The 23793-nt window shown below is 40.2% G+C and overlaps 1 long non-coding RNA gene across 1 annotated transcript; it reads left to right on the top strand.

Moving 5' to 3' along the window:
* The first annotated feature begins 6853 nt into the window (after positions 1 to 6853).
* Positions 6854 to 13440, top strand: LOC140848385 (uncharacterized). The gene is made up of 3 exons (XR_012129169.1): positions 6854 to 7072; positions 11820 to 11930; positions 13130 to 13440. It is a non-coding gene; the product is annotated as an uncharacterized lncRNA (long non-coding RNA).
* Positions 13441 to 23793: the final 10353 nt, after the last annotated feature.

The following is a 23793-nucleotide window of genomic DNA, read 5'->3' as shown; positions in this document are numbered from 1 at the left end:
CCAGGAACTTCAAAGAGGCCTTAAGCCTGCCCAGTGATTATATATGCTTTCCTGGTCAATAGGTTCTCAAACGCTGGCGTTTGTGAGAATGAGCTGGGAAACGTGACATGTACAAAGGCTCAGGATCTATCCTGCTTCAGCAGCCTGGCCCTCTCTATTGCTTTACTGCTCTATTTAGTGGTGATACACATCAAAGGTTGAGAACCAATGCCCTGACCCATTTATCCTTCCACTTGCCTTGACCAGTGGTTCTCAAGGTTTTCTGCATATTAGAATGACTTGGAAGCTTTAAAAAATCCTGGCATCTAGGCCAGACTCCTTAGCAATTCAATCAGAATCTGAGCCAGGAGAAGCCAGGTATGAGTACTTTTTATAACTCCTGAGGTGATTGCGATGCACTGCCCTGCTTAAGAACTCGTGTCCTCTATGTATTTCCTGGGAATCCTGTTAATACACAGATTCTGACTCAGTAGGTCTGGAAGGGCATGAGCTTCAGCATTTCTAACAAGCTCCCAAGAGGTGCTGTTGCTGATGGTCCAGGATCACACATTGAGTAGTAAAGTCCTGGGTGACAGTTTTATATTGTGTTCACTTTCCCAAACCCCCAGCATCTTCTCCCCTGTCCTGCCAACTAGAAAATTAATCAGAACTTAGACTCAGAGAAGCCATAGACAATACTAGTTGATTTTTGAGAGTCCTGTTGATGATGTGAAGAAATTCAGAACTGGAACAAATGGTGAACTTAAGGCCTGATTTGGGCACTATAATCAGTGGTCACTGGAAGGGCATAATGAGTGTCCATGAAAATGTCATGTAAAAGTTAAGTCTAAATGAGACTAATCTTTTTTTTCAGAAGGTGTCAAAGATAACCTGAAAGCCAATACCTGTAAATGAGAAGAGTTGAAACAAATAAGTGATGCTGAAATACTGCTCATTGAGAAATTTTTCCTGATGGAGACTTCCTATTGTAATAAAAAACTCTTATTTGGGGAGAAGTGCCCTATGAACTCTTTAAGCTTTACTGTGATTACTGTGTATTGTAACGTTGATATTGAAGTTCCCTCTATGTATTTAAATAACATTTACTTGCTTGAACAATAAGAAACTAATCAAAATTCATTTCCATTAAATCTTGCTGATTTTTTAAATAACACATATAATTTTGTGCTAAATGTATACTTCAACATTGTGTGTTTAGTTTAGCAGCCTCATAACACCAGCAAGACTGATACCTGCACAAATGAATTCTGGCGAAGTCATGCTTCAATACAGCTCTTTGTGCCCTTGTGTTGCTCTGCTGTCAATTTTTAACTGTCCTTTTAATGTAAATACCACATCTAAATGTATCCTGGTAGTTATATTTCTTCTTATATAGTATAGGCTTCCCAGAGGGTACATAGAACATCAAGACAGCAAGATCTTCTACCATATGCTTAAATAAGGTTGGGAAATACCGCATACAGTTTTTTTCTCTTGAAGATTTATACTGTATGTTGGCATGTTACCAAAGGCTCTTCTGCAAAAAATAAAAATGTAAAATTAAACTCTCAACCCTCTCCAGGTCCCTGCTTTCCCAACCAACCTACTGGCCCACAGAAACCTCCCCACAGTCTCCCCACAACCACACAGTAGCATTTCATGATGTGCATTTTGTAAAATACTGCTCTAAAGTCATAACCTAATAATAGAGGTTGAGGGGATCAGAAAACATCTTGGTGTGCCCATTCTCTTTCACTTTCTTTCTACTCCTTCAAAATAACTATTTTAATATATAAATAATATCCATAAAAGTTATTTCTGATAAGAAAGCATTTCAGGTAATTAAAAGCCCAGGATAATTAAAATATTGTCTATATTTAATTAATTCTTTATAGTAATTAAGTGAACTTTTCTTCTAATTGAAGGCATGACTTGAGAGTTGATTTTTTGAAAGTAATTTTCTAAGCAATTGTCTCTGTTGAAGCATGAGTTTGGGAAGTGGGTGAAGTTAATCAGACTGCACCATGCCTTATATCCCCCGTCTGCTTTCGCTGATGAAGAGTGAGCAGGGATAGCAGAATCTACACATTAATTAGATTACAAACTGAGCACTGAAGAAACAAAAGTCTAGAGCCCTCTGCAAACTTAGGAGATGGATCAATGTTTGGCATGCTCTACTGCTGTAGTTAGGGTGGACCGCTTGGTGGGTAGGTAATGGCAAACATATTTTGGTGCTACTTTTCTTTCTTTTCCCAGCATGGGGCCTATAGGCCTGTGTCCAGACAACCTCCAGGCATGACACAGAAGACCTACACAGTCCTGGGTTTGCTTTATGTATTCAACCCAGGACAGTGAGTACAGTCTCTGTGTTCTGGCCATCTTCAGCCCTGGAACTGGAGCAACAACAATGACAGTCCTCTCCAGTATTAAAGCAGCAGGTGGACAGTCAGGAAGAGCCAAAGAGCACGACCATGTGCCTTATGCTGGGGCCAGCTGTGCATGACTACCCCAGTTGAAAATGACACCGAGATACCAACCTTTCTCGGGAAAGCTGAGACCCAGGAGGAAAGACAAAAGCCAGAGGAAATATGAGAGAAGAAAAGCCAGGGAGAGTGCAGGAGACCAGTGACAAGACCAGCATGGAGGAAAATAGTGGGCCAGGGGGGTGGAAGCAAGTCCTCTGACAGCCCAGAAGAGAACAAGTGATAAACAACCCAGAGCAGCCCTGCCTTGTGGAAAGGCAGATAAGCCCTGCCCCTCGCAAGTGTAGAATGAGAGCATCCCTTGATTTACTCATTAGTTCATTCATCCACAAACACTGTGTTCTCCGGATGGGAAAGCCTGAACATCACGCACTTCCAAACTCCTGCTTCTTCTATTACAATGGACCAAGGCCACTAGAGTCCCTGACCTGCTGTAACAAGCAGAGTGTCACCAAATTTTTCTGGCCTTATATACTCAGGGGCATGAAATCTGGCAGAGATAACGTAGATGAATAATTTTTCTTTGTATGAGAAGGGAATGAGAGCACAGATGAATGCTGACAGGACCAGTCCCTCTCTCCAACCTCCCCCATCTGTGTGTAACATAAGCCCTCTCTCCTCCCCAGATGGTCGATGAACCCTGAACAAGAATGAGAGAATCTTAGAATTCACCAAGAAAACCCTGCTTTGACTCCTGAATTTCTAAAAGTAAGACTCTGTCATTGGGTGGATTTGGGACGCAGGGTAGAACTTAGTTTTAGAAAAAAAAAATAGAATTTTTGCATATCTAGGTTTGTGGCTTAAGAAAGCTATGCTCTTAGGTTTGTTTTGAAAGAGATGCTGAAAAAATCCATTACCAGAATTTTCTAGTTAAAATTTTATGGAAAGATACAGTACCGCCATTTTATAATAAAAATGGTATTGTTTCCATAAAGATAATTTAGTGCTTTCCTACTTTTGAAAAATAACTTATTTTAGATGCAAAGCCTCATATTCAAATCTGACAATTAAAATAGATTTTTCAGAAAACAATATTACAATCCCATAGTTTTTATTTAGTTTTACAATGTTCAGATGGTAATGTGAATAGAAATGGTGACTCAATTACTTTTCAAATGAATCATCTTGATGAATGTATTCATTTTCTCCTGACGGGGAATTATTATTGCCTTAAATTTGATCTACTTCTGCACATGCTGTAGTGATTTTCATGACTAAACTGTTTTAAATTATCTTATGATTCATCCACCTTGAAAAATGAATGCATTCTAACCACAATAAGGCAGCATGATATACAGTAGGCTGTAGATTACTTTAAATTTGATTTTTTTAAGAGATATTTTATTCAAGCATTTCTCTTAGGTGGTTGACAGTCATGCCCCTTGATTCACTCAGGAGCAGGGTTCAGAGCCTGGACTGACTTGCACTGTGCATGCTTATTCATTCATTCAACAAATACAGAGGCAAGCAGTTAAAGGATCAAGGCCAGAACTTCTCCTAAAGCTAGAAAGGGCAAATCAGTTTTCTGCAGAAAGTCCACTGAGGAAGGGCCAACCAGAGCTCTCCTAGGAGAGGACTGGGACCACTGATTCCAGGGGAGATGATGTTTGCATTCCACCCTGGTCTGAAATAACTTGTGGACAAAAGGTAAGGGAGAACAGAATCTGGACCCTAATAGAAACAGATCAGAGGTCTGCAGGTAAAGCTGATTATATGAGGCCAACGCAGTAAGACTAAACTTACCTTAACCTAACACATAATAAGAATAGGTACACTATGGAGTTCAAAAAAATTATTCCAAAAGTCAGTATCAATGCCTTGTATATTTATCTCTAGTTAGGAATGTGTAAAAATGGACAAATGCCCAAAACTGGAAGATATTTAGGTACCTTTTAGGTAAGAGGGACAACTAATGAGCATTAACTTGGCCCAGTAGACCCTGTTCCCCCAACAAAGCTCTGGATAATCTTAGTTGTATTTATTCACACTGTAAACTAAGGAGCAAACTTATAAAGGTAAAGTTCCTTTTCCACATAGGTCAGTGACAGACATAAGTGTGGAGCCCACAGTGAAATGTGGCTTTGGACAAATGATTTTCTCCATGCGGCATTTTAAAAATTGCTTTGTGGGCACAGTGCCTAAGGTAACAGGAGATAACGTTCTATGTCTGAAGACCAATCAACCTCAAAGCACTTCAAACCTCTTAGAAAAGATAACTGTCTTGTCCCTTAGAAAGGTAAGCAAAGCAGGGCACATTCTTAATCGTGATAGCAATTGCATTTGTGCCCAAAGATTCCAGAGGAAGCATTCACTTATAAAGTAAATTACTTGCCCTTACAAGTAAAAGATGGGTTTTTGAAGGACATCACCTCATTGGGAGAAATCTGTAATCACAGCCATTTCTGACTCCATCCTGAGTTAAATAATCCCGCTCCAACCTTCACCTTGATACCCAGTCTTGAATACACACACACACATACAGCTCTGTCATCTGAGCTAATTACTCAGTCTTCTTAAACTTTACTTTCCTCATCTATAAAATGGAAGTAATAGTATTAACCTCCTAAATCGGTTGTGTGAACAAAGGAGATGATCATGCAAAGCACTCAGCATGGTGGCCATATATCAGGTAGCAAAGGTCAATGAAAGACTCAGTCACTGACAGAAATTAGTACAGTTTTTTATTCAGTAGACACCCCAAGTGTATAACAGATGTTGATGAACTGGTCTACAGCCCGCCATTTTACTTGGATTTATAAGTGAATCTGACTAAGCAGATAGATGCACTTAAATCACTGAAGGCCGATGGTGAAAAGAACCCTAAGCACTCTTGGTTTCTTTTAATTTTTTTCTGTTCAAGACAAATATAGGCATCAACAATAACACCATTATATGTTCCTGAAAAACTTCATTTTGCAAAAGTTGCACACTAAAACAACAGGGTCTAGGGAAAAAAATAGCATTCACAGCAGAATATTCAAAATCAGTGCGACTTTGAAATCAGTACCCTAACACGACCATCTAGAATCCTAACAAGGAATTGTACTAGTATGACTTAATTTTCATAGCATTTGCTATAGAATCTTAGTCATTCCAATCCTGTGGCCTTTTACACTGGAGTCATGCATTCTTCCTCTTTTGAAATGAGTACCAACTTACATATAAATCAGTTTAATATAAATTTAAAATATAATCCAAGAAGAGCCTTCTTTATCATTAATTTCTTTTTCAACATGGAGTAAATATCCTTAGGCTTCTTCATGTCTACTTGACACTTCCCAGATAGCTTAACATAGTAGAAAATGTAGTGGCTCTTGAAGCCACTCACCAAGCTACATACTGCACAAAGGAAAGGCATTTCTGTAGGATTTTTAGCTTTTATCTTAAAGTCTTAGTTTACTGTGAAGCTTTTTCTCTAACTGCGAGAAAGCTAGACTCTAATGGCTTTAAAACATTAATTTGCTGCAGAAAATTGTATATAAACCCACACAACTTCCACAATACACTGACCTCATTCTCCAGTTTACAAATCACATGTTAGATTAATTAAGCCAGGAGGTATTAGACTGAGGTGGTTCTAATACCTCAGCAACCTATGTGAACAGACCAAAACCTAACCCTGTGAATGCCTCCAGGTTAAGAAATGGAAACCGAAGGACACCAGTCACAGCCAATTAGCCTTGCCCAAATAAAGTAACAGCTTAAGCTACAGCCAATCAAATAATTTCCTTGCTTTGCTTCTACCTCTTCTATAAAAGCCTTTCCCTGACCACTTGCAGTTTGACTTTGCTCAAGTAAACATTAAGGAAACACATGTTGTAAGAGAACAGACTGTATGTTTGCATCGTTATTGTAACAAATGTAATGCTGGTACTCACCACTAAGCCTTCTTGCATGTGGGAAACTACTTTCAATCAGTGATGAGTAAAGTTGAATAAATGTCCAATAAAACTGAGCTGCAAGAATGTAAACAGTAATCTGTAAAACTACCTTCACAGGACACACTGTATCTCTTACTCTTGAAACAATTAGGTATCAGGGAGATTATGGAGAGAAAATCAATCAAAGCTGGTGGGCAGAGGTGTGACGAGATCTGTTCTCCATGGGGCATCTTTAGTGAAATGCACAGCAACCTCTGATTTTAGGGTAAAGGTTATTGTTCCTCTCTAAGACTCACAGCAACCACACACTTTGCTCCAAAAAAAGAAAGGGTCATTGGCATTTTTTAAACACCTGTCACCACCAGAGGCAACTGCACCAGATCTTTGGCTGCTCTTGGGTCATTTCCACCTCTTCCACTTACTCAACAGGTTGAGTCACACCTAGATCTGCTTTCACAATCAAGTGAATTTGAGGCCCAAGGCATCTCTTTCTTGATCTTGTAGGTAAAAGAGAAGAGGACATACAGAGGAAGGGAATTTTCAGTTCTCTGATCATGAGTGCACACACACACGTGTTTGTGGGTGTGTGCTCTCCTTCTCAATATAACCCCAGCACACCACACGTGGACTACCTATGCCTTTCTGCCCTGCACATCTCTCACCACCACTGAAGACCACAGCTGGACTCGATTAGGAGAGCTAAGAAGTTTTTCCGGTCACCAACTTTTGGTGAGTGTCAAAACCAGGGCTGAGAGTTAACAGATAAGCACAGTGTAGTTGTTCCAGTTGCTAAAAATGTTGACATATTTCCACATGGTTTTCCTGAGCCCACAGGTCTCCGACTACCATCCAGGTGTGCCTAGTTTTTCTCTTAGGATTTCCAGAAATTTCCCACCTGCCCCCACTCTGGACTTCTCCAGCCAGAAACAAAAGGTGTAATGCCTCACCCAGAAGGGCATCCAGGCCTTGCCCCGCACTAAGGTAGCCACCAACCTGATTGGTTTGTAGTATGTGTGCAGTACTGGCTGTTAAATTAGTTTAACACCACAACTAGCAAACACATCACTGGTAATGTCAAATGATGGAGAAAGTTCTATTTGCAGCAACTTTTGTCAAGGAGACCACTGTATGGAGTTAGGAGGGATAGTGTTAAAAATTCTTAGGGTGGAAGATAGGATGAGGCTGCCAGCAACATGTTCAACTTACCAGCACCTCGGAAAGAGTGGTTCTTAGTAAGTGTGGTGCTGGGAAGGGCTGTGTGTGTTGTTGCAGCTGAATTGCTGGGACAACTGAGGAAAAACTCTATTCCCTTCCTCAAACGCAGTAGTCAACTATGTTTTGAACAAATATTTGAAAACAGTAGCTTGGAAATGGGCAAGCTATTAGTCTTTCTGAGATTTGAATATGTCTCAGTCTACTACTGTTTGAGCCATTGGACACCATCTTCCACCTTACTCTCAGCAAGTTCAAACCCTGCCTCATAGCTGGTGCCCAGCCTGTTCTCAGAAACATCTAGAGAGCCAGTTCACTGCTTGCTGAAAGGACTCATTCCACCTTTGCTGCTGTCTCTGCTCTGCTGACCACATACCATGAATTGCTCTTTGGCTGCAGAACCACAGCTGCCCCTGCAGCCGTGCTTGGCCATTTCCCCTCCCCTCATCTCTGGCACAGCTCTCACCGGAGCACTATCTTCAGGTTCTCTCCCATGTGATACCATACCTAATGGCTAGTGGCAGCTCTCTGATGCAAATGATCTCATTCTACCTATTTCACTCTTCTGCTGGGCTCTCCATCTGTTAGCTCTTGCTGGGACCTGGTCATCCACTTCTCTTAACCTGATTCCCACCTGGTCTTTCTGCACCATGATGCTCTTAGTTGCACTCCCTCCTTCAGATCCTCATCCTTACAGATCTTTCTAGTTCAGGCCCCACCACGATCGATCACTTCACTGAACTATTTACTGTTCCCCCAAGTGTGACCTATTCTTTCTCTGCCTCCAGCCCTCTGCACATGTTGCGCTCTTTGATAAAGATGTGATCTCCACTCTGTCTAAAGAGTACCTCTCATCTTTCAAGACTGTCATGTTACTTCCTCACAGAAGCCTTCTAGATTCCCCATGCCTGGGTTAGATGAGCCTCCTATATACTCTCAAAGCATCTTGTCTTATGCCTTGCACACACTTAACACACTGAGTTATCATTACCTTTTCTTTGACTGCTTCCCCCACTGGAAGTGAACACTTTAAGAGAAGCAAAGCAAGGAAATTATTTGATTGGCTGTAGCTTAAGCTGTTACTTTATTTGGGCAAGGCTAATTGGCTGTGACTGGTGTCCTTCGGTTTCCATTTCTTAACCTGGAGGCATTCACAGGGTTAGGTTTTGGTCTGTTCACATAGGTTGCTGAGGTATTAGAACCACCTCAGTCTAATACATCTACCACAATGCCCGGCACAGACAAAACTCTCAAAATATTTAGTGTAATGAATGACAGTAATAAAAATGTACTAAAAACAAATAACACTTTTAATGTAATCCTGTGAAGCAACTATATTATCATCATTCCCATTTTATAAATGAGGAAAGAGCACAGAGAAATTAAGTGACTTTCCCAAATGTACATAGCCAAGAAATACAGATGTGACTTTCAATCTAGGTAGTCTGTCTCCAGAGACTATATAATTGCTCCTCTATATTCTATGCCTCTTGCTTTTGAGTTAGGGATAGAACCATAGCAATTGTACAGGACCACTTGCCATTGGTTCAAAATGACCTTAAATTTAAAAGCCACCTATTGGGTGAGAAAACATGTTTTATGTTTAGTTTATGTTAATCCTGTCAGAATATATGTATTGTATATCCAGGCCTAGACAGCAGGTCCCTAGAGACCATGGCACAGCATAAGAAAGAAAATAAGTGTAGCTAGAGGGAAAATACCAAAAATCATGTCCAAAGGGTACAGTCAAGATCATGTACCCAAGACGTGTTAAGAATGGGTCAGATAGCATGGGTGGGATTAGAATATGAGAGCAAGGCAAGAAACAGCAGTTTGGAGGGGCAAAGAGGCTGATCTGTAGAGCCTACTAACATGTTTTTGCTGTTAAGCAACAATGGGAGATAATTTTGTATCTTATTGTAAGGCACAGCCTTTGTCTTCCCCCATGTCTGAATGCAGCATGGGGAAGCACCAGCCTGAGAACAACCAGTGCCGTCCTTGGAAGTTGTCTGCCCACAAAAGCATATCTAGTCCTCGAAGATGAGCCAAGACGCCTCACACTGAAAATAGGGAGACCTTGAAGACATGTGAAAACACCGCCCTTGCTTACTAGGCAGATTCTAAGAAAATCAACAAGATGTTCTGGCCTGTTCCCCCTGAGAGGGGAAAGATGAGTATAGCACTTAGCTGAGGTCCGAGAAAGGCAGTATAAAAATAAAGGCACTGAGCCACATCGGAGCTGCAGCCATTGTCTGTCTATTTGTCTGTGTTGTCTGTGTTTTTTGTTCACTCCCATTTCACAAGAGAAAAAACTGAAACAAGTGGCATGCAACACTTATCAATTTGGTTGCAGCAAACTTTGAGACACTGTATAATCATAAATCTGTTTTACCCTTATTGCACCTAATAACCTTGAACTAATAACTTTCTGATCAATGACAGCCATTTGACTTGGGGATTTACACCAAAAAATAATGAGTGCTTCTCAGATCTCTCTGAGCCTTAAATTTGGGTGACAGTGTTGTCTTCTGTAATAAAGTTAACTAGATTTATACTCCACGATAATATTCCCCTGCCAACACTTTGCCTTTTATAGAGGCTGCCTTAACATAGCCCAGAAAGCTCCCTAGCTTAGAATAGCATGGTATGTAATTAAACAGCCCATATAGCTAATATTTCATGCCGGGAAGAGAAGACCAGAAGGGAATAAATTGAGAAAACAAAGGATAACAATGTGGAATGCCAGCAAGACAGTCTCATCACTTTAAAACGTTCCCACGGCATTGGTTCAGACACATACTAATCAGTTTCTGCCACGAAAGAATTCCTATAAGCCTGGCTCTGAAAATCTTCAAAATATTTTAAGCACAAGCTCCTTCAAAACACTTTATTGGCTGCTACACTTCTTAATGGAAAAGGTGAAACTCACATTAGACTAGTGCCACCCCCCTGTACCTACATCCATACCACAAGCAGCAGCCCTGCCATATTCATCTCTGCGCCCACCCTGCACAGGTACTAGCACAGCGCCTGGCTTATTAGGCATCAGATGTTTACTGAATTGAGTCTCTGAGCCACATGGGACCATTGTCCTTGTCTCTTGCAAGCTGTAGTCAGACTCTCACCCACATGGGCAAGAAGCCCCTCAGAGGCACAAACACACCAAAGGGCTGTGCCCTGCTTCAGAGTCTCAATAAGCTACTCTTTTTGGGGTGCATGTTGCACCAGGAAACAATTCTACTGGCTAGAGTGCTGCCTGGGCTTCCTGACTATTCTGGGACACCAAATTGACTGATTCAAAGACTTCTCTTTTGTGGGTAGAGGGTTCCCTGCCCGTATCTTTCCAGAATGGAGACAGTCTGTGTCTCGGTGTCACACCAGCTGCATGGTAATGTGGAGAATGCCCTGGACAGAGCTGGAAGGCTAGACTCGTGCTGGACTTTTCCACTAGTCACTGTTAAGACTCCAGCAAGTCACTTCACCTCATTGAGCATCAGTTTTCTCATCTGCAAAATGAGATAATATATGCCCTGATCTCTGTATAGAATTGTTCTGAGGATCAATGGCATGATCTATATGAAAGTGTTTTTTAGCAGTAAAGAAGCCTAATAAATAGTATTGGTATTACTGGTAGCAACTGTGACATTATCAATGTTGGCTGGTTTCCGATTGACGTAATGACCTCAGCCTCATAAATCAGTAAGGTTCAGGGCCATTTTATTGTTTGAGGGGGATTTTCATACATGAAATTTGAAACACAGTCCTAAAGGTGTGAAAGGATGGCCAGCGTCTTGCCTACCCTGAGTGGTTGGGCTGAGCTATAGTTTAGTTATTTGACATGCAATGGTATTCCATGTGTGCAATGTAGCATCATATTGAGATAAAATACAGATCCCAAATACACACTTTTACCAATATGACAGTATTTCATATCTCCTAACTATAAATTAGGTCTGAGTTAGTGGTAATGTTAGGCTGTATTTTCAAAAGATATAGCTTTATAGTCACTCCACAATTTATTGAGCAACTACTGAGTGCCAAGTACACTGTCCTAGATACTAAGGATACAGTAGCAAGTAAAATAGGCATGCCCCCACCCTATGACATTACAGCTGGTAAACCCAATCTGGTGCAAGAGGCAGTTTATGGAAGACTTCTGTGAGGAGTAGCTAGCTAAAATCCAGGGCAGTGAAACACAAGAGGAGTGTTAGGCCTGGGTCATTTGGTGGCTGTCATCTTCATAATGATTGTCTCATATTTTCAGGCCCAGCACCCCAAAGAAGTCAGACACAAATCTCCAGCCTCCCTGGCACTAAGTTGTTCTGATAATTTAATGCACTAATGTGGAACTCTGATTCAGAATTGAGCAACACAGGTAAACAGTCTTCATATTGAGAGCATCGGCAGAGTCATCTAGCTATTTATTGAAAAGAGCAGTCATTGTAATGTCATGATCCTGGTGTGATTCTATAGTTAAACTGTGCATTGTCTCTGGAAGTTTATAAATGTATTTCAACTGCTCTCCTAGCAATTCTTTGAACTGTCAAAAACCCTTTCACAAATTCCCACAAATAACATATCTAGTCATTTCTCAGCAAAGGAGGTATGAGAGAGGGCCCGTGACCATGGGCTCTGCAGGCCCTACTGCCTCCTGCAGCACCCAGAAGCAGCTGGCATCTGTGTGAGTTTTCTCTGCAAACTTCTTGATCTCACAGAGCTAATGAATACTTCAGCAAGGTCTGCAACTAATAGGCAAAATGAATAGCTCTCTTAGGGGGAACTTCCAAAGAGCAACACTCCCAGTGGATCTGAGTGCCACTAGGTAACAATCTAAGTGGCTTTGGACTGGTACTTGCTGAATCTCATTTAAAGATCTCATAGAGCTAGTCTCCAAGTTCATAAGCAGCTCTAAAGACACTGGAAGATATTTCAGGTTCAGCAATGTTTCCTCCAATGTTGCTGTAAACGTTAGTCGCCATCACTAATATATACTGAGCACTTAGTAAATGTCAGGCCCTGTCACGTTTGATTCTGGCTACAACCTTTCAAGGTTGGTATTTTAAATGTCCCCATTTTAAAAATGAGGAAACTGAAAAAAAAAAATTCTGATGGATAATTGCATTTCAACCTAAAATTCTGAAACCAATAAATCAGCTAAGAGTGAGGATGGAATGAAGTCATTTTCAGATATGCAGAAACTCAATTTTTACCTTCCATTCATGTTTTTTAGCAGGACCTACTAGAGAATATATTCCAACAAAATGAGAGATTAAGCCAAGGAAAAGAAGACATGGGATAAAGGGCATAGAAAATCCAACACAAGAGAAAATAAAACTAAAATATGAAAAGGCAATAAATAGTCCTAGACAACAATAAACTTTATAATCTGTAGCAAAAATACTTGAAGTTGTCCCTTCTAAAACTGGTATGCAAACCTGGACGACAACAGAGCTACAGGGAAAAAAATAGTATTCTTTTCACAAGAATTGGAAAGGACTTTAGATATCTTCTACTTTCTCATTTAATAGATGACAGAACCGAGATTCAAAATCATTAAGTCACCTTCTTTCTTAGCAGACACATTCGGTCCGATTCTACTCAGAAGCCCCTGTGGAGAAAGCTGGATGCACACAACTGGGAAGGAACAAAGCCTGCAGTCTACAGGAATAAGGAGTGGAGGAAAACGTCTTAAAACATGCCTTTCCCCCTTTTATTTATATTTAGTTCAGTTTGGATCTAGGCCAAAACTGATTCCTATTTTCATGAGTAAAGATATACTTTGCAGTTTATTTCTATCTTTTTACTCTGGCATCAGATGATTTGCTTTTAGCTAAACTACTATGTAATCACACTGGTTTTATTGTATAGCTTTTGCAGCAGTAGCTATAAACTTTGGACAAATTTTTGTTGTCCTTTCAAAAATAATAATTGACTTCTCTCAATTTACAATGCATTCTATTTTTATCCTGATGAATTGTATCACCCACAACATACATGCAGCTATGGCGAGAATACAAGATTTGCTTTTTGTTTGTGATGAACAAACATGTGCTGCATGAATCTGCTTCTTAGGGGAGCCATAATTTCAACTTTTTAAATTATACAACTGATATTTCCCTCATTTTTCCATTTTACCTGGATTATTACTGTCTTCATGAATCTTCCTCTTCAAGAAAGTATTGGTGCTTAATGAGAAGATTCTGTTCTGTACTCTGAGACTTTATATGTTGGACACCTTCCTATATACTCCTGACCAGATGGATAATTTTGTATTCCAACTGCTAAGAAAAACTCACTCAAGAAATAGACAGGTGACTGAGTAGTCTGCTACTCCCCTTTTCAAGTGTTTAAATTCTTGTGTAACTTTTGTTCTTTTTTCAAGTTAAGAGTATAGTTAGAATGCATATAAAAGCATGCAACAAAAAAAAAAAATGAGGAAACTGAAGCAATGGAACTTAAACAACTACTGATGTAACTGCATGATCCAGTACTCTAATCCAGGCCCTTTAACTCCAGAGCCCATGTGCTCAACACTCTACTAGGACAGTAAGGGAGAGGCAATCCCCTGTGGAGATCTATAGCATTTACCCAGCAATAATTTTCCCCAGTATTCTTATGATCAAAATACACTTGCAATTTAACGCATCCCCAAACCTCTCTTGTTCTAAAATAACTTGTGTAATTTTGAACCAAGGTATATTGTAATTCCTGGTTTGAACCAGAAAATTATTCCTTTGCATGGGAACTAAATCCTTACAAAAGGTAATCACTATTATTAAGTTCTGTAGTGGACAAGACATCATCACACAAATGTTGTGTCTCAGTAAAAATTCAACTCTTAAAACAAATATATACATATGTAAACTATTAGGGAAATTGAGGCTGCCAATCAGGATAAAGGTACCCTGGGAATCAGGCTAACTGAAGCAGCCACAGACAATGAGAAGGCAGCTATTAGCAAGAATCTCAGTGTGTGACAGGTAGCCCTGAAATCTGGAAGTTTTAATAGGAACTCACTGAAATTTGAGTGGTTATGAACAAAGGACATTAAAAGATTCCATCTTTAACTGGTGAAATGGATGGCTTTTTAGTAGCTAATAAGTTCTAAAGACTTCATTTTAAGCTGTTCTTTATCTGATGGCAACAGGGTGGCCTTCTCTGGAGATGCCATGGATTGGCTATATATTATTCCTTATGCCCTGCCTCATTCCAAAAAAGATGTGAAGCAGATGAGGGATTAAATAGGAAGAGGAATTCTCCTCCCTGCCATTCTCCAGGCCCTAGGCCCACCCAGGAGAGAGCGTCAGTTTGACCCTTCACACATCCCTGCCATTTTGTGGCTCCCCATTTCCGGAGCTGCCTGAGGCCCTTCAAGGCTACCTATCTCGCCCTCTTCTGTGTCTTGGCCAAACAGGATGTAAATGGCTCATTTGCTGTATTAGCTAATGCTTTTTGGAAACTTAGGATTCACTTTAATTTTTTAACATAAACATTTCTTCTTTCAAGACCCACCTGCACTACCCCTCAAGTCTCTCTTCCCTGAATCCACCATTTTGCCTTGTCTCGGCCCACCACCGTCCCATTCCCTGCATGCCCTCCTCAGGCTCTGCTTCTCTCTGAGTCCCCAAAGCTGCCCTCAGCTCCCCCAGTCTCACCCTCCACACCCCTCACCCTCTGTCGGTGGCACAGCCTCTGTACCACAGTCCCTACAGATTCCCAGCCCCAGCTCTGCTCCCTCCAGCCCCCACCTGCCCTGTCTCACAGCTCTTTTCCTGGTGCTGACAGATACCTGGGGCCCCACTGCCCCTCACCTCTGGGCCTACCTGCCTGCTGATATCTTCCTCTTGTTGGTACCTGTCACACCAGCCCCAGAACTACTTATCTCTGTCTGGATCTCATGCTGACTAGAATCTTCTCTATCTGCTAGCCTTTCTCTTTGAAATCATGAAATTCTCTACTTTGTGCACTTTTTTTGTTTGTTTCATGTTAAATTTTAAAAAGTGAGACACTATGAAAAAATGTTAAGCAAAAATAGTTCAGGTAGTCAAAGAAGGTAAAATAATACTCTAACAAAAAAATAAAGAAACAATAAAGAGAGTCTTATATGACTATTGTTGAGATACTGAGTATATTTCATTAGTACTCAAAAAGATGTAATAAGATGAGCAGTTTTTATATACAGTTTCTGAAAAAAGGAATTTGAGGCTCAGAGAGGTAATTCAGATTACACAGTTTGCACATGCCAGAAGCAAGGATTGTATCCAAAGCTGTCTGATGTCCGAGTCCACTCCATTAGGCACCACTCTCTATCTGCACTTATAGACAGTACTCTGGAATTTAAGAAATGTGGAGTGGGATGCTTGACCTTCAGTGGTCAAATTATGTCCCCCCAACCCACTTGCCACCCTGGAATGCACAGAAAGGTTCACTGATCATAGTTCCAGAACCAGTACTGGGCATGTATATTAAAGATAAATGTCAAGTCTCGCCCTGCCCCAGTCCATCCTCCACAAAGCAATCTGAGTGGTATTCTCAAACTGTGAAATGGATTATGTCTCTTCCTTGCTCCATACCCTCCAGTGGCTTTCCAATGCATTTAGGAAAAAACCTGCAAGGCATAGATTGTGGCTTTATCTCTGAAGCTGCACTTCCATCCCATTTCCTCACGCCTCCTTCAGAAGCTCTCCCCTCTGTCATTCTTCTTCTCTGAACTTTTCCTTTGTTCAGCAATATGTTCAAGTTTCTCCACTGTCATAATAGCTTTTATTCAACCTCTGTCTACCCCTCCCCAATAGCTGTCCTGTTTCTTTTCCTCCTTTTAACAGCATGTTTCTGGAAACATTAGTCTATATTCTCCATGAACTATACTCCTAGCTATTGGCAGGAATCTTAGCTTCTCCTGAAGCTAAGCCATCTCTTAAAGATGTTGTCTGAGTGACCCACTCCAAAGGGTTTTTCTCAATCATCACCCACATTCTTGTTCCATTTGCTGACCCTGATTACCCTTCTTTTATAGAGATCTCCTGCCTGGGCTCCTGTGTCATGTTCTCAGGATCCTCCCCCTGTCCCTTACTTCCTAGCTCTCCTTTCCTTTTCTTTCCTTTTCCCTCTAAGTGTCCCTTCCTCTTCTTGGCCTGCATTTTCTCTCAGCAGACTCATTTATCATCTTTTTATTTGATTTCCAAGCCTGAATTTTTCAAGAATTTCTGTTCACATTCCCAGCCACCCACTGATTTCTATATGGAAATTCTTAAGCCACACCTGCTCAGGCTCCAGTCATACCTGCCACTCCTTTCTAGTGCAAGCCCCTAATTATAAACAGTGACTTAGAAATCTTCTCTCTTAAAAAAAAAATCCCACCTCTATCGCTGCTCATTGAGTGTCACTTCCTTATGTGCCTTCTCCCCTTTTCGATTTCCTCCTCATTCTTTAAGGCCATATATATACAGGGTTGTTATAAGGATTAAATAATATAACCCATGTAAAACACTTAGAATAGAGTCTGGCACATAGTAAATATTCAGTAAATTTCAGTTACCATTACCTTACATATTTGAGCATGAAGAGATGCTATCTAAAGTTCATGGTCTCAGGAACCAAGGTTTATCTGTACTGTATGAGATATAAAGGTAACAGAAGAACTAAAATACAAGTAATAAAAAATCTTGGAGGGGAAACTGAGGAAGGTAGAAATGAAGTAAATCTTTATATTTCAAACCAGGGGTTCTATAGACCCTACTTTAAAATACAGTTGTCCAAAACAGTACTTAGGATTAGGGAAATAATCATCAGAAAACAAAATGAAGCAGAAATGCCTGCAAATGATTGCCTCAGGGAAGTGTGACTACAAGTAGGAAGGAGTAGGGAGAAATTCTGTTGCTTTTCATTGTAACTTTTTTGCTATTTGATTTTTAACCCTGTGCATACATTATTGTGCTTTTTGAAAGGGAGAAACATTCATACACATGCACATTCACATTTACATGCACATAAGATGCTTCAAACAGCGGCAAGAGTTGTTTCACTTCCTGGCAGTATGTAACATAGCAGTGGCCAAAATGTATACACAATAAACATCTGTTGAATGAATAATGTTGCCATCATCATCTGCATTTCAGTAAAGTTGGGTGGTTATTTGACACTGTTACCTTCCAAAGCAGTAAGATTGCCTTATTATTAATAGAGTAGCTGAGCTGAAAGTTATTTAACTTATGCCAAATACGTCAAACCCATGTGTTTTCCCTTAGGTTAGCAAACAAGTGCTTCCTTCTTCCCTAAAACTAACACTCCTTGTTCTGAGCACTTCAAGGAAAATGAATGTACATTGAAAATTACATGTTTCTAAGTACAGAAGAGATCATCGTGGAAAAATCTCAGGTTAGTTTCATTACCTTTTGTATGCATGTTTGGTACAAATTGCACAGAAATATTTTATCAAGTGATAAACAGAAGTTATATTTCAGCTGTGAAAGAAAAGTTTAAGGTCATTTCTCACAAAATATAATTGTAAAGCAAAACATTAAGATTCAGATAATTATAAAAGAGACTTATATACACTCTTGGAGGGATGCAATGCTTTGAAAAGGAATTCTGCTTTTCAGTCAAATGTACTGTATCTCGTACTTTGGATTTAAGTCTCTTGAAGATGCAAGTTCCATCATAATTTCCTTAGAATATTGGAAAGATTTGATAGGTTGAACAAGGAAACAATACCATTTTTTTTTCAAAGTAACTTACGTAGGTGTAAGCTAAAACTATAAAAATTTTCTTTTCAGAGGTCCAATTTACAGAACTATGTGTGTGTTCAGTGGGAATCTTATTGACAGATGCAAATCAAAGCTAGTAAACTTGAAAGACATTAGGGAATTGAGCAGAGAACTAAAAACATTAATAACAAATCCACAAGAGGAAACATATATACGTGTGTCACCCACAGAAAGCACCAGGGACCAGGGGAGAGCTGGATGAGTAATACCCATACAAACAAAAAGGTTTTACCCCTTTTCTTCTCTTTGCCTACTTCTCCAGTGATCCTAGAAAAGACACCCCCCCCCAAAAAAAAACAGGAGGTAGAAAAATGAGGAGCCAGAGCATAACATTATTAAAGGCAATGGCAGGGGATGTGGACATGGGGAACTACTCCTATCTCAACTCTCAGTGATTTGGGTCTGTTTAGTAAACCTACCTGCACAATAAAAGTACACATAAATAAATAAATATTTTAAAAGAAGGAGGAGAAAAAGGAGGCAAAATTTTCTGGGGCAAACATTTTTTAATGTTAAGAAAATATTTTGGAGCTAAAAATTTATAAAACATATTTCCCTCTGGGGTGAAAAAAACAAATCCTGGATTAAAGCTAATATTTTATCTACATTTTTTTTACCTTTTGTGCTTTTTCTTGAACTCTTTCTATGGTCTTTTAGGCAATCATTAATAGGTACAAATGGCATAATGAGGTTCTGCTCCCTGACAGAATGCTGGGTTATTTCCCCTTGAACTTATATGTGACCTCCTTGACCCTTCTGTATCTTCTAAACAAGTGACATTCTTATCCAAATAATGGGAAAGATCTCTAAATATTCTTACAGAGACAGGAAAATCACTCAAGATTTACATCTTGTAGAAAATTTTATATGTTAAAAATATGACTAACTTTAAAGCACCCAAGCAGGACAGGTTTGGAGGGAGGTCCAGTTCTTCCATTTCCCACTGTTCCCACTGTTTCCTGTTCCTCCATGTTCCCACTGATATACTGAAGGCTGTACTTCCAAAGCATGCTCATTCAAGTATCCAAATTGAATTTAGTAATGGAATGTTGTGAGTTCTGACCCCTGATCCTATAAATCTGACTATCTCAGGTCTGGGCTGTATATTGCATAAACATGTGTAATTGCTTTTTGGACTGTGTGATTTGGGATGTATGTTTGTATAAAGCATTAGGGCTATGACAAATGATTCTCTGCAGTTACACCTGTCACCACTAGATGAAGTTACCACTGCTTTTGCTCTCCCCTCAGAGAATCTGGCTACTGGATGACACTGATGTGGAATTTAAAAATCCTTAGCAAGGATTACGCAAAGCCACTTTGCTCTGAGGGTAAAGCAAATTTCAATAAAATTCTGCGAGCTAAGTGTTCAAATGAACAGAAATGCCTTAAAGCTGTAATCATGACTTCTCTACTGACAACTATTTGAAAAATATACCCATCACCCCCTACTGTATGCTGATGAGTTGTATACCAATTACTGGCTTCAGGGAGGTACAAACAAGGGACATGGGTGGGAAGAGGAAAGCTTCTATTTCTTCTTGGATAAAAATTGGGAATTAGTTTACTCAACATATTTTCAGAAGTATAACCATGAGCTCACCTACTTATACTTAGTCTACAGACTTAATAGAGGGTAACAGGTGGATCCGGAATTTCCATAGACGAGGGCAACAGGAGGCCCAATCTAGCTGGAAGAGGAGCTGGGGGCAGGGCTTGTTTCTTTATATGCCCTTGCATATAAAGAACATGGTCAGATGATTCTCTGGATAGTTTAGAGACAGAGCTGAAGGAGATGATGAGTGTTGAGTCAGGGAAGACTAAACAAGAGTGGGGTGAAAATTACTCAGTCATTTGACCATCACCTCTGTGGAGTTATTGTAAGGGGATCAAACATCTAGCCTGACTGCACAGTTCTAGTAAGTGAGGATAGTGCAAAAGGTTTAGCCTTCCTGAGGTTTAGGGAGGGTTATAGGGAGGACCAGGGCAAAAGGGAGGGTGCTTCCACTTGAAATAATGGCACACTATGCAATTGGACTAGCCCTCCCACTGAAGACAACTATAAACACTAACAAAACATGGAAACATCCTTAAAGCATTAAAGACTAAGAACCACGGAGCCAAGATTCTAGAGAAGATGGAAATCCAAGAGGCATTTAAGGGTGCTTTTGTACCATGGACATTTGCAGGTTTGGAAAAAAGAAATTTTGACAGCCACACAAGCCCAAGGGAGAAAAAACTGAGACCAAAACTTACATAATGAGCATAATGAGAAAGAGAGAAGGGGTCGCTGACATGCAAGAGCTGACCTGGCACTCACAGCCAGACCACGGTGGTCCCCTGCTGACATAAACAATCTCACCAAATATCACCATCAGACAAGACCACTCTGTGACTATGATGGATGAAGGCAAAAACAAGCTGACTCCATAACCATGCCTGGACACAGGCAAAACATAAACAGTGTCACAGCCACAACATAAACAGTGTCACAGCCACAAAAATAGCCAAACACCTCCAGAGGATCCACAGAAGTGACGGCTTTTTATTTACCAATTATAGCCTTAGCCTTGGTCTAATCTTCCCTCCTTATTAATAATCACCCCACTTCCTGAAAACATCTAAAGCAAAACTAAGCCCTGCTTCATTCAGCCCTCCCCAATCACCTACACATCCTCTAATACTTTATTTAAATATTTTCTTTCTAACATCTTCTTTCTGGGATACCCATGTTCCCCATAGTGTGCATTCTCTCTCATTGCAGTAAGTAAAAACTCCCAACTTACTAAAAAAAAATCACTACTCACCTTTTTTACCTAGTCAGGTGGTGGAGATGTTTTTCGTCACTGCAGTATTCTTGAGGTCTGTGCTGGGACAGTTAAGTTACTTGAAACAGTTTGATTCTTTGGGATAATGTTTTTAAGATTTGTTAGATGGGCCTGAAGCAGTGCTTTTCTAGGGGTGTTGCTCCCCACCCTGGGTACTCACCTGTTGGACTGTTCACCTTGAGGTTTTTCAGTCTGACTGGTGGACGCAGCACTATTTCTGCTTCTGTGTGGGCCCGAGGCACCATTACTTATAATCCTTGGCAACTGGTCAGCTTGGATGTGGTATTTTCTGCACATGCATGTGCTGATCACTGATTAGCCAAATATTCAAGGAGAACCCTCAGCAGATTTGCAAAGTGTTCTCCCTGTCTCCCTCCCAGTGGCCCCCTGCCACATACACACACCCCTGCTCTGCCTCCCACCCCCTCTTGCCCCTTTAGCTTTCTCCCACCCTCACTCTCTGCAGCTCTGTCCTCTCTGGTTTTCATCCTATTAACTCCAGTTTTCTTGCTCGCCCAGACTCTCAGGTGCATCTCCTCAACTCCAAAGGCCTGCTGGGCTCTGCCTCCGGGTTCCCTCCCTGCTCAGCTGTGTGGCATCTCTCAAGACTGTCAGCTGGGACCGTCACAGTGCTGCCCTTCTGCTTCCTGCTCTTCTGGGATCACTGCCTTCGGTTGCCTATCATTCACTATCTTTCAAACTGTCTTTTGTCCATACTTGGGGGTTGTTTCTAGTGAGAGAATAGATCTTGGTCCCTATTCAATTTTGGCAAGGCGGAAGTCCTTATAGATATTTAAACTAAGTAGTGGAAAGCCAAGCAATACTGTGTTGTTTTAATCACTTGGTTTTATCATTTAGAAGCATAAGAATCTCCTTTCAGAATAAAGTATTTAAAAAGCTTGGAAACACTCTGATTTGTTTTGCAACTATTTTCCTCTTTGAAAATGTGTCATCAGTTATTTAGGTATCTTTACTTGGAAAATGACAATCACCAGAAGTTTTCATTTGGTTATTAAATACAAATTTTAAATGTGGTAAATTTCAGTTATCTAATGTCAGGTTTGCTTAATATTCTCCTCCACTTCAATAATGTAAGATTTTTATTGTTTCTTTCTTCCATTTTCATTTTTAGTAAATGTTGTGGAAGGCATGTCAAAGATAACCATTTTTGAAAAACCATCTTCCTGTTAGTGGCTTAAAAGTCTGACATTATGCTGTTTAAATTTTCTGCCGAAACAGAATGAGTTCAAAAATAAATATAGAATGTATTTATTAGGTGAATTCCACCCCCACCCACCTGTTTGCATAGGTCCTAGATCTTTGTACTGTCATAAATTTTCACTTTTTTAATTACAAAATTTAAAACCAACTTATAGACACTGCATCTATTTTATTTGAAAATAAACAGAGGTATAGCAATAAGTCTGTGAAGTACTTTTAACAAACTTTTAAAGATGCTTGTGAAAAGAAATGGAAGGCAGAGAATAGGAAGTGGTTTTTAAAACAGTAAGTTAGCTGTGTGTTCCTAGTGATAGCACTTAGCATGTTGACAAAAGCCGTGCCTATGGAAGGGGAGGAAATTCAACAGTCAGGAGAGTGGAAATGGAGGAGACTCAGGAACATTTCGTTTAACAGAAGACCATTTATCATCGCGTGTATGCTGAGATCTCACCACCTGCAACACAGGCAGCATTAGGAAATAATTTTAAGGCATGTGAGTGCCTGAAATAATGTCCAACTAGATTCATTTGCTAATTTTTCAGCAGGCAGAACTGTAGAAGGAACAATCTTGAAACAGATCTAGGGTGGAGGTTGGGGAAATTGAAGGTAACAAAGGAAGGTCAATAAAAACTGAATATAATAATGGAGGAACTGGAATAAACTTTGTACATGTCTTGCCACTGGGTTTCAGCCCTGGGCAAGTTTGCTATGGATTCAATGTGACCAAAGAAATTGACACCAAAACATTCTTGGGGTGAAAGGGTTATACCCAACTTTATTTCCAGGTGGCAGGTCAGTCACTAGAATCCCATTCACTCAGAGCGAGTCTGTGTGCAGCAAGCCTGCCTCTGCCTCTGGGCCCCTCTGTCCACACAGCCGTCTTCTGGGCCTCTCTGCACAGTCGTCCCGCACAGCCTCTGCTCTGCTCTCCTGCAGCCTTGCAGCCCTGCCACCGTATCACACCCAGGGCCCTGGGTGGAGCTCTTTTTAAAGAGTCAACAGCCATGTATTGCCCACAGGTGTGCAGGGAGCTAGTCAACCAGGGCCAGGTGAGAACCCTGACCACAGGAACTCCCATTTTATCCACATACCATACCCACAATAATTCAAAATGACATAGCATGGGTGTATTTACTACATCTCATTTGCCTCAAGAGCAGCATTTTATTGCAATGTAGCATAATCACTGATTATTATTATAAAGGTTACAGCTACATGTATTAAAATTTATAGAACATTTATAAATTGTTTTTCACATACCAAATTGATTTTGACATTGACAATAATATGCTATAATAATTAAGGAAAGTATTATTGTCTCTAACTTGGTAATGAGGAAGTGACTAATTTTAAGGTAACTCAAGTCCAATTCTTTTTATTTTACATCCAGTTTGTAATAAAAAAACTTGAATAATTAAGATTT

The sequence above is a fragment of the Manis javanica genome, chromosome 1 (genome assembly GCF_040802235.1).
Source record: "Manis javanica isolate MJ-LG chromosome 1, MJ_LKY, whole genome shotgun sequence".
NCBI classification, from domain to species: domain Eukaryota; kingdom Metazoa; phylum Chordata; class Mammalia; order Pholidota; family Manidae; genus Manis; species Manis javanica.
This window is presented reverse-complemented; position numbering and strand designations above follow the sequence as displayed.